Raw genomic sequence first — 10,900 nt, 5'->3', positions numbered from 1 at the left:
ATGTGCTGTGGTCAGCGCATTGGCACCTGTCCACACTCACACGGATTCTACTGGACTTTGAGGCTAGAAATGCCCAACTTTCTGGAGTAGTTTAGGAAGTTCTTTGAAAAATGGGGCTACAGAGCACTACAGCCAGAATCCGACAGCTGGCATCTGCCTTTGTTTTGAGCTGCAAGAATGATCTTGGGCATGACCTTGCGTCTCTGCAGCGTTCGGGGCGTGACTTAGGTCTTTATTGCGCAGACCCTGTGCCGTGAACCTTGGGTCTGGCCAGGGCGGGGCAGTACCCCGGCCACATTTTAGTGCTGCGGGCTGGGGACATAGGTTTGGATGGGGCTCCCAGGAGTTAAGGTTTTCTTCCCATCTTTGACGTGCTGTGGGATGGTGGATTCCATGTTACGATCCTGTTGGCTGACTCCTCCCGTGGGAGACAAATTCCTCTGAGCTGTGGCGCGTTCCCGAGGATGACTGGGCTGTGGAGAAATGCTTCGTTCTCTTCAGCAGACAGACTTGTTTTTCTCAAGCGTCGGGGGCGGGGTAGCACGGCAATGACGTCGCTTTGCTCCGACTCTCCCTCCTTCCTCCCTGAGACTGAGGAGTCATGAAACCTCGGTTAAACTGCGTGAAAACCCAAACATCCCAGCCTTGGCCGGGATGACCAGGAGCAGCGGGAGCAGCAGGATGACCAGGTTGGGCAGCTCGTGGATCGTGATTTCAGGACCCTAACTTCTTTGAGACTCTTCCAAGGGGGAGGCGGGGTCTCTGTCCCCTCCCTCAATCCCGGGTGGGTCTGTGACCACTCACCCCATAGCCTAGTGATGTGGAAGGGAAGGAGGTGACCTCAGAGGCCTGGCAGCTCTGCCAGGTCCTTCTGGGACGGCTGCTCTGGGGATGCTCCCTCCCAGACCATGTGGAGAGGCCGTGTGCGAGCATTTCTGGTCTTACTGCTCCCATGGTCCCCAGCCTTGGAGTCATCGCACCCCAGGCTCCAGCCTCAGAGGGCTCCAGCCCCCTGCCGTCTGGGTGACCCCTGCTAGGGGCGCAGACCCTGGGAAGCAGAGCCAGCGTCCTTGCTGTGCCCCCTGCCTGGATTCTGACCCATCGTGCCTGGGAGCCTGGCTGATGTTTTAAGTTGGGGTGTCCAGGACCCAGATAGGCATCCCTTCTTAATGGATGTGAGAGCCGAGGTAAGAGGGACAACAGCAAAAACGTCAGTGGCCCTTCCCAGGTCACACCCTCCTCCAGGCTCGTCACAGCTGCAACAACAGCCTGAGGCCAGAGACGGGAGCCCTGGTGCCTCGTGGTCAGCGGCTCTTGGTGGCTCTTGGTGGCCACCACCTCCTTGGTTGAAACCTCGTCCTGCTGGGAGGGCTGAGGTTCTGTTGTCGGAGGCCTGAGGATCGGGGCGGTTCTTAGAGGAGAGAAGGAAGAGACCACCCAGAGAGGGATGAGCAGGGAGGAATGACGCCGCCCCCATGAGGCCCAGCTGGTGTCCTCTGGCCAATGTCCTGGACATCCCTGTATTTGCCTGCTTCCATGCGTGTTTGCGGAAGTGCAGCCAGGCCACACTCAGCCTGACCGTGTGGGGAGGGCCCCGCGTGCGCCCTTTGCTCAGGACTTGTTAGGGGTGCCAGTGCGCACCCCCGCTGTTTCAGGCTGTGAAGTGAGGGGCGGCAGCAGACTGCTGCTCAGGCGTCTTCTGAGAGAAAGGGCAGCGCCCAGCACAGCTGTCTGTGCGAGCCTCGGGCTCTGATCTTCTTCTTTTTAGACCAGTTTTAGGTTCACAGCAAAACTGAGGGGGAGGTACAGAGATTCCCATAATCCCCCTGCCCTACCCCCCATGCACAGCCTCCCCCTCTGTCAACATCCCCACCAGGGGGTACGTTTGTTACAATCGATGAACTTGCACACATCGTCTCATCTAAAGTCTGTAGTTCACACTTGGGCTCGCCCCTGGTGGAGAGCGTTCTGTGGATTTGGACAAATGTGTGATTACGTGCATCCACCATTACAGCATCTCAGAGTCGCTGCCCTGCAGGCCGCTGCGCCCTGCCTGCTCGTCCTCCCCTGCGCCCCGCCTGCTCGTCCTCCCCTGCACTCTGCCTGCTCATCCTCCCCCGCATCTCCAGCAACCGCTGAGCCTGATCCTTGTGCTGTCGCCACCGTTTTGCCTTTTCCAGAATGTCACAGAGTTGGAATCGTGCAGTATAGCCTTTTCAGACTGGCTCTTCCACTTAGTGAGGTTTATGTAAGGTTCCTCCGTGTCTTTTCATGGCTCAGTAGCTCATTTCTTTTTATCTCTGACTAATATTACATCGTAGGGTGAACCTCAGCTCATTTATCCATTCAGCTACCGAAGACGTATTGGTTGCTTCCAGATCTTGGCAATGATGAGAAAAGCTGCTGTGAGCATCCGTGTGCAAGAATTTGTGTGGACATGTTTCCAGCTCATTTGAATAAATACCAAGGAATGGAGTTGATTGCTGGAACACTTGGTAAGAGCATGTTTAGTTTTGTAGGAAACCATCAAACTGTCTTGCACAGTGGCTGGACCATTTTGCGTTCCCACCAGCCAGGAGTGAGAGTTTCTGTTGTCCGTATCCTCGCCAGTGTTTGGTGTTGTCAGTGTCCTGGATTTTGGCCGTCCTGGTAGGTGTGAGGTGACATCTCATTGTTGTTTTAATGTATCTGCTTTTATGGGGCTTGGTAACGTGGAGGGCAAGGCTGTCTGTTAGGAAGACACAGGCAGAACGTCCCCAAACTTGAGTAACCTGGAAGTGAGATGAGCTGTCGCTGGCAATGGGAGGAGGGAGAGCCAGGATGAACCACAGGCCGGGGCCAGGCAGGGCCAGGCAGGTGCCAAGAGCGGGATGGACTGCTGCCCATGGAGACGGGGCCAGGACCCGGGGCCTCGCTGGCTGAGACCCCCGGAGAGGAGTGCCAGCTTCCGTCCTTGGTCCCTCCTGGTCCATGCGGCGGGGCCCTCACCCTGCCCTTGGCTGTGCGGATGCTGGATTAGAATTCCTGCAAGGAGTGGAGTGAAGCTGGGGAGGGGGAGGGAGGGTTCTTAAGAGGGTCAGGAGTGGGGGTGCCCCCTTCCTTTGTGTCGTGGGACGCAGAGCCCGGACTCGCCCTTCGTGCAAACTCTCGACACCCACGGAGCACATGAATATCCCCAGCTCCAGGGATCCTAAGCTGGGAGACTCGGTCCCTGAAGTCACTCTGAATTTAGCGTTGCTTCTCGAGGGGTCCCACGTGAGAAAACTGTGGCTCACACAGGGTTAGCAGTCCGGCTCCCTCTCAGCAACAGTGAGTCGCTGAACTTCCAGGAACAGCCATGGCCGTGCTGCCTGAGCTGTGGGTACAGGAGCCACCAAATCCGGGAGCTGCGGATGGCAGATCTGCTCTGTCCCCAATGCGCCCAGCACAGTGGATGCCTGGCCGTGTCATTCCTGTGTCCCTTGGTTCTGCCTCCAGGTTACGTGAGCCTCTCTTAGCTCTCCTTCTCTGCAGTCCGGGGTTGGGGGCCAGCTGGAGGGGACGAGGACTGGCAGGTGAGGCACCCACACTGTTCACCATGGTTTCTGAAGGCCAAGGGTGAAAAGATTGTTATCATTTACTTCCTGGCCCAAACTCTGAGATACGAAGAAATGGCCAGGGAGAGCGTGTAGACGGGAAGATGAGGGACCCAGCGGGGAGCCCACTGTTCGCACTTGGAACACAGGAAGATGCTTTCTCAGGTTCTTCAGTGTGTGTGTCTAGGGTGGGGCCTCTGGAAACGGTTTATTTGGGAGCTGATGGCAGAAAGTCCTGCTCAGAAAGGGGAGTGGGGAGACAGGGAGGGGAAGGGGGAACATAACAGAGGACCGTGTACCAACTGAGCCCTGGGCCGCGTCAGCACCTGGGGCTCGGACGCTGGGGATGCCTCAGGCTGTCCCGGCCAGGGCCAGCACCCCCTTTCTCCTCCCTGCACGCCCTTGGCGGAGGCCACCACTGGAGGCTGTGGCTGAGGGTCGGAGGCCTGTGACAAGGCCAGGCACCCATGGTGGCCGCTCCAGGGCACTCAGGGCAGCTCGGCTTCATGCTCTGCTGTAGGACAGTCTGAGCTGAGGCCTCGCAAGGAACACACACACTCTGGACCGTGACGAGGACACAGGGTTTGCAGCAAGAAACATTCCTTTGAAAAGCGATCCCCCTCACGATGCGCGGCAGCGTCCCACGGGTCCTCCTGTTTCTGCAGGAGCAAGCCCAGCTGCCCCGATGACAGCCCAGCCCAGACCTGCGACGGAGTCACAGTGTGCCAGCTGTCGGCAGGGCCCACGCAGCCCCGCATGGCCTGGAGGCGGCCCTGGCTCTGGAGAAGGAGCTGCTCCCTCGGGACCCCTGCTCTCTCCCCTCAGCCCCCGCTGATCAGACCACAACTGATACCGGCCTTGGGAACAGGCTGGGGGTGGGCATTCGGCCTGAGCCAGGCCATCTGAGAGTCATTCTTCCACCCTGGCTGGTGAACAAACCACTCTCCTGTCTCGGTCCTTGCCCTTCTCAGGACAGCGCAGTTTAAAGCGCTCTCTCGCAGGTGAGCACACGTGGCCTCACAGCCGCCCACACTGTGCTGCTGGAGCAGGCAGAATGTCACTGTCCCCATCTTAGAGACATGGAGATGGGCCCGGGAGGTGGCTGGACTTCCTCAGGTCACTGACCCCGTGTGGGACCGAGGCCTGGCATCGGATGGCGAGTGCTCGGCGTCTCCCCTTCCGCAGACCGCATGGCTGTTGCCGCCATCCTCCGCGCCACCTCAGGGCACCCACGATCACGGCGGGTGACGGGGCCTTCCCTACTCGCTGTGCCAGGAAGGGCTGTGCAGACTGCCCGGGAGGGCCCAGATCAAGCAGTGCTCCTGCTGCTCCACGCACGTCTTCCAGAAAAAATAAAACCATAGGAAACCCTGAGGCGAGCTAATAATTCTCGTGCCCATGTGCTTGCAGTGAAGGGCACTGAGGTCTGCCACTCACTCTGAAACGAGCGAGAGACGCTGGACAGACGGCTGGGTGGCGGGTGGATGCACTGAGAGGAGACGTGTGCAACTGTGGACGGAAGCTTCTAGGCGGTGGGTTCACTGGGCCATTCTGCCTGCTTTTCTCTGTATTGGCAATGTTCACAGAAAAACGTTGGTGAGTTCTTAGAGCCAGTAGCCCCTAGGATCTCCCACTCATTTCTTCATCCCCCGCTGATCACAGAATCAGGTTCCTGTGGTGGAGACCGGGCCACCTACCCAGGCTTGAAGCGCACACAGTGGGTGTTCCTGGAAGAGCAGCCTTGTCATGGAGCCCAGGCAGCCCCTTTTGGGGCAGTTAGCGGCCCTGGCTGGGCACTAACTCCCAGCAGCCTTCAGTCAGGAGATGAGCCCATGGGCCGACGCATCCCCACATGGCTGCAGGTGGCATGGCACTGCCCCATGCTGACAAACACTGGTTTACTCCTCATTTCACGTGAAGGAGGCCCAGAGAGGGCGATTCACCCCAGAGAGGGCACACAGCATGCAAGTGGCCACAGCCATCGAGAGGCCAGGCCCCTGAGCCCTTGGCTGGGGCTCTTTGATTATTCTCTTGCTCCTCATAAGGTTACTAAAGGGTAAACAAGACAGTCATTTGGGGCATTGTAGCAATTATTTGCAATGGGTACCATTTAACACACCAAAAACCACTGTTAACGCTCTATCTCCCCCACACAGGTCACGGCGCCATCGGGAGATGTGCTCAGAGCCATTTTTCTAGGAGCAGTGACAGGTTTTGCTGACTCAGGTGCAATGGAGCAACATCTGACAGGGCTAGCCAGCTGCACAGATACAGCCTGTGGTGCTGGAAAGGCTCTTCTTTGTCTGAAGTCCCTGATCTAAGCAATTATTCAACCTGAGACTGATCGCTTCCTGCTTGAGTTCACACTGAACTCTGCTGACCCAGTTTCACCAATCCTGAGTAGCCCTGTCCATACCTCGTTCACTGGGTGTGCAAGGCTGCTGTGCACCCGGTGGCTGCTGCAGATGTGCACTTGCTTCTGCATTCCAACCTGTGCTCTCTGCCAGGCTCCAGCTGCCCTCCCTCTCAGGGCAGGCCCCAGCCTTGCCTCACCCGAGGGAGACCTCCCTGCTGCCCACTGAAAGAGCTTTCTTTCTTCTCTGGGGCTCTCTCGCCTCCTTTTTGTTCGGGCTTTTATTTTAAGTGTGTGGTGAGCTCCCCAGACCGTGGAGATCAAAGCAGGAGGCCTGTGTCTTTGTTCTGATAATGTATGTACATGAGCAAGTTGGGTGAGGAGCCGTGGGGCTCAGCATGCCTGTCACAGACACAGCAGTGCTGTGCTGAGGCTGATGACCACCGTGGACACCCCTGTTCCCCAAGTTACTGCCTCAGTTTACCCGAGGCAATTTGATTTGGAGCATTTTAATTTGGCTCTGGGTTTACTTATTTAGAAGGACCACAGACAGGTTTGCTGCTGTCTCTGGTTGAAAGTGGCAGATTAATCGTGTGTCTTTCTTGATTTCCTCTGAATCATCACAAAATCACAGTGAATGGATGCAGAAAGGTATAAATCCAGAGGGATGTGGACAACAGCAGACCAGACTTGACAACAGAATTTTGGAAAATGGGTAGTATGTGGCTTGGCAGAATGGATCAGCTGAGAACTATGGGCCAGCGAGTGTGCACACGTGTGCATGTGTGTGCGTATGTGTGCGTGTGTGTGGTGGGTAAGGGGATCATAAAAAGGAAATTTAAGGTTGTTGCAGGTCCTGTTGGTGCACAACCAACCCTTACTGACAGGCACAGAACAGCATCCTCCGGGATTCTGTGCCCAGGAACCCAGACAGGGCAGGGTGGGGCTGGCTTGTCGCTGCCCCTCTGCGTCTGGGCCTTAACTGGGGAGACCCAGGGTGTTGATCGGAGCTCCTCACAGGGGGCATGGGCTTCCACCCAGCACGGCGGCTGAGGTCTCAGAGGAGGGTTCCAGAGCCACCTGGCAGAGGCTGCTTGGCCTTCTGCGGCTCAGCCTCAGGAGCCCCACAGCCTGGCCTCTGCCATACTCTGTTGAGGAAGTGGTCATGAGCCCGCCCGGTTGAAGAGAAAGGTCCATAGATGCTCACCTCTCAAGGTGAGGGTACCGAGAACTTCGGAGCCACACCAAACCCCAGGGCACTTGGCGTCAGAGGTGCCACGTCGCTGAAGCGAGGGGGCCTACTCTTAGGAGGACTGACTCAGGGAGGCTCTGAGCCTGGAAACCCCAGCCAGAGCGAGGACGGAGAACTCAGACTGAAAACAGATGAATCAAGAAAAATCTGCTTTCTGGGCAGTCAGCCGTTCCCGCTTTCCCCTCAGCTGCATGCCGATTGTGCTGTGTGGGCTGAATGTAGGAGTTTTCTCCAGCGAGACTGACCAACCAGAGAAAAGACGGACAGGACCCACATCTGGGGGTCGTGCAGGGACACAGTCAGGCACCCACCTGATCAGCCGACAGGCAGACAAGCAGATGACAAGCCCCACTCACCCACACTGAGCTTCCAGCCAGCCAACCGGGGCCTTACGTATGGGCAGGATGTGCCCAGACCCCTGGGCATCGGGGCCTCTGTCGGGCATGACAGACACAAACGACAACGGACAGAAGGGGCTCAGGGAGAGGGGGACGGTGCAGAAAAGAAGGACACATCCACGGAACAGTAATGCGATGGAGAAGGGGGCATTCGGAATAAGTGAAAGAGCTCTAAGAAGTTAACATTATGTTGAAGAAGAAAAAAAGTCCAATTGAATTGGGGAAAATAGCGTAGAGGAAATCTCGCAGGAAGTGGGAGAGAAAGACGAAGGCGGGCACAGAGGGAGATAAAGCGTTAACGGAGGCGGTACAAGGTCTGACCAGCAGGAGCTACAGAGGAGGAAAGAGGCGAGGACGTCGTCAGAAACATTCACCAAAACAGGAGACAGGACAGGAGATTCTCGGCTCAAGGAGCCACCAAGGGCTTAGCACAGCGGTGACAAAAAGACCCCATCCATGCATGCTGCTGTGAAACTCGGGACATCAGGGAAAGAGAAGAAGCTAGAAGCTTCTAGAGAGAGAGAAAAAAACAGGTCACGGGCGAGGCTTTACGATGAGCCAGATACCAGCCCCCTCCTCTGCAGCACGGGGAGTGGGCCTGGCGGAGCGATGCTCCCGCCCCGGGAGGGAAGGACCTGCCTCCTAGCACCCTACGACCAGCCGAACGCTCGGCAGGTGCCAAGCATGAGTGGCGGATCTGCTCCAGGAAACTTGATGGACTGCGTGTGCGAACGCCCGCTTTCCCTTGTTTAGATTCCTGTGGCGTCTGTCAGGGGGGAGCTACAGCCACACCAGCTGCTATTTATCCCGGGTTCACGTCGCCCCCCCGACATGCCTGCCCTTCAGGCTGGGCCCGTCTCTGCTTCCCTTTGTGGTCTGACTTCTCGAAGATGTAGACTACGTCAATGGTTCCAACCTTCTTGGACCCACGGACCCCTCCAAGAGTTGATAAAAGCTACAGAAACTCTTCTGAAAAATATATGTATGCATGCACACGCAAGGTTGTGTGGACAGCCTCCGGAGAGCCCTGGGTGTCCTGGGCAGCTCCTCTGTCCCCTCGAACACTCTTCACATGCGTCCCATTTTCTCAACTCCTGCGTTATTCTTTCTCCTTACTTGTTTATTATAAATATAATACAATGCAGAAAGCTATAGCCAAAAAGAGTCCCAAGGGCTGGCCCTGTTGCTGAGTGGTTAAGTTCGTGTGTTCTGCTTCAGCGGCCCAAATTTTGCTGGTTCAGATCCCGGGTGCAGACCTACACACAACTCATTGGGCCACGCTGTGGCAGTGTGCCACATAGAACAGAATGACTCAGAACTAGGGTATACAGCTACGTGCCGGGGCTTTGGGAAGAGAAAAAAAAAGAGGAAGATTGGCAACAGATGTTAGCTCAGGGCCAATCTTTCTCACCAAAAGAGAGAGAGAAAAAAAAAAGTGCCAATCCACTCAATTCCCATTAGGCTCCATCCCCCCCAGGTGTTACTATTTACAGTCTGATGGGGATTCCTCCAGACGTTTCCAAACCTTTAACGTTGTGTGTGTGCCCGTGTGGGTGCGGGTGAGTTCATGTATGCATACATATCTGCATGTAAACAACCATATATTCACACAGTGTGGAAAAAAAAAAAAAAGAACGTATTTTGGATCATAACATACTTTTTCTGCCATTTGGCTTTTCGTGTGATAAATCATAGACCTCTCTTGACGTTCACCCATACAGATTTCCCACGTTGATTGTCAGTTCCACCATCTTCCTGGGGGTGAGTGTATTTTAATTAACTTAAATAATGCCTTATTGATGGTCATTTCAGTTGTTTCAGTTATTGCTGCTTATACAAACAGTGCAGCAACCCAGCAGGCTTTATATGCACGTGTTTAAAGAGTGGAAATGTGCACATGTATCTGCAGCCACTGTCTATCTCAGTAGGAATATGTCTGTAAAATGCCTCCTAGAAACAGAACTGCTAACTCATAGGTACACGTATTTACATTTCTTACAGTTATTGCCAATTTATTCCCCAACAAGCCTGTACTAATTGTGCTTCCACCAACAGGGTCTCAGGTGTCCTTGTCCCCACGTTCTCTCCGTTACTGGATGTGGGTGATGTTCTTGAAATACTGCAGATGGGTCAAAAAGAGCGTCTCAAGGTTGCTTGACACGTCATGCTCTTGGCCACTAGTGGGGTGAACGTTTTTCACATCTTTACGGCCAATTTATTATTTTCTCCTGGGAATGGCCAGTTTCTTTCTGTATTAATCAGGCAAAGTAACACCAACTGCGGCCATGGACAGTCTGAAATCCGCGGGGCCGAACACGATTGCTTTGTTTTCTGCTGCCTGTGAGTGTCCTCCACTTGGAAGCCAGGCAGGTGGGCCTTGGGCCTCCAGGGTGCTGCGGGGGGCAGGGGGCACGTGGGGCTGTAGCCGCCTCTGCTGGGACGGGAGCCCCTACCCTGTGACGTCCCGGAGGCCAGACTGGGAAGTCTGTTGCCCTGGGGAGGCTGGGAACCCAGGGAGAGCCCGCCGGCTCAGTGAAAGTTTGTCTTTGTCTTGCTAAAGTTTTTCTGAGTTGTCTGCCCTTTTCTTATTAATTTCTGAAAGCTCTTGATGCATTTCGGACATTAACCCTTAGTCCTGCCGTGGAACTTTAATGTATTTTCTCTTTACTGTTTTGCGTCAAAGCTGCTTGAATTCTCCATCCTTCCCATGCTTTCGGCGACGTGTGCTCCTGGGTCCTGGTGGTCCCTGGGGGCATCGGGTTCCACATTCGGCTCCAGGTTGACCGAGGTGATAAATACCTCCTCTTACGTTGTCTATTAAACGCACAGGTTTCACAGCACATTTGTGTTTCCTGCAGCGGGCGTGTATGCGTGTGTGGCTTGTGAGGGCCTGGGTTTCCGCCGTGGTTGTTCCCACTCTGCTCAACCAGCTCATGGCGAGGGCCCCTGGCTCCGAGTCCTCCATCCCAGGAAGGTTCCAGTCTCGCCTCTGCCCCCGCCACGTGGCCGGCTGCCTCCCCACTCCTTCCTCGCGCCTCCTGCTCCTCCATCCTCCCTGACTGCCCTCCAGAGTCCTCGCCGGCTCCTGTGCCCGCCCCTCGGGCCAGCTCACCTGGCCCACATGGGTCTATGCCTTGCCCACCCGGCTGTCTCCCCACTGGCACTAAGACCCCCTACCCTGGAGTCCTAGGGTCCCCCCGTCTTCCTCCTCCTGCCTGCGGCCCCAAGGGATGCCCACAGACTTTCCCTCCCCACACCTGTCTCTTCTGTGTCCCTGAGAGACCCAGGGCCACTTCTGCTTTTCCTCCATAAGCCGCATGAC

General features: G+C 55.8%; 1 long non-coding RNA gene across 1 annotated transcript; it reads left to right on the top strand.

Annotated features, from left to right (window-relative positions):
* The first annotated feature begins 205 nt into the window (after positions 1-205).
* LOC123280189 (uncharacterized) lies at positions 206-10,417 on the top strand. The gene is made up of 3 exons (XR_011497342.1): positions 206-689; positions 2,322-2,495; positions 5,732-10,417. It is a non-coding gene; the product is annotated as an uncharacterized lncRNA (long non-coding RNA).
* Positions 10,418-10,900: the final 483 nt, after the last annotated feature.

This window comes from Equus asinus, chromosome 23 (genome assembly GCF_041296235.1).
Source record: "Equus asinus isolate D_3611 breed Donkey chromosome 23, EquAss-T2T_v2, whole genome shotgun sequence".
NCBI lineage: Eukaryota > Metazoa > Chordata > Mammalia > Perissodactyla > Equidae > Equus > Equus asinus.
The sequence above is the reverse complement of the archived record's forward strand: the minus strand, read 5'-3'. Positions and strand labels throughout refer to the sequence as shown.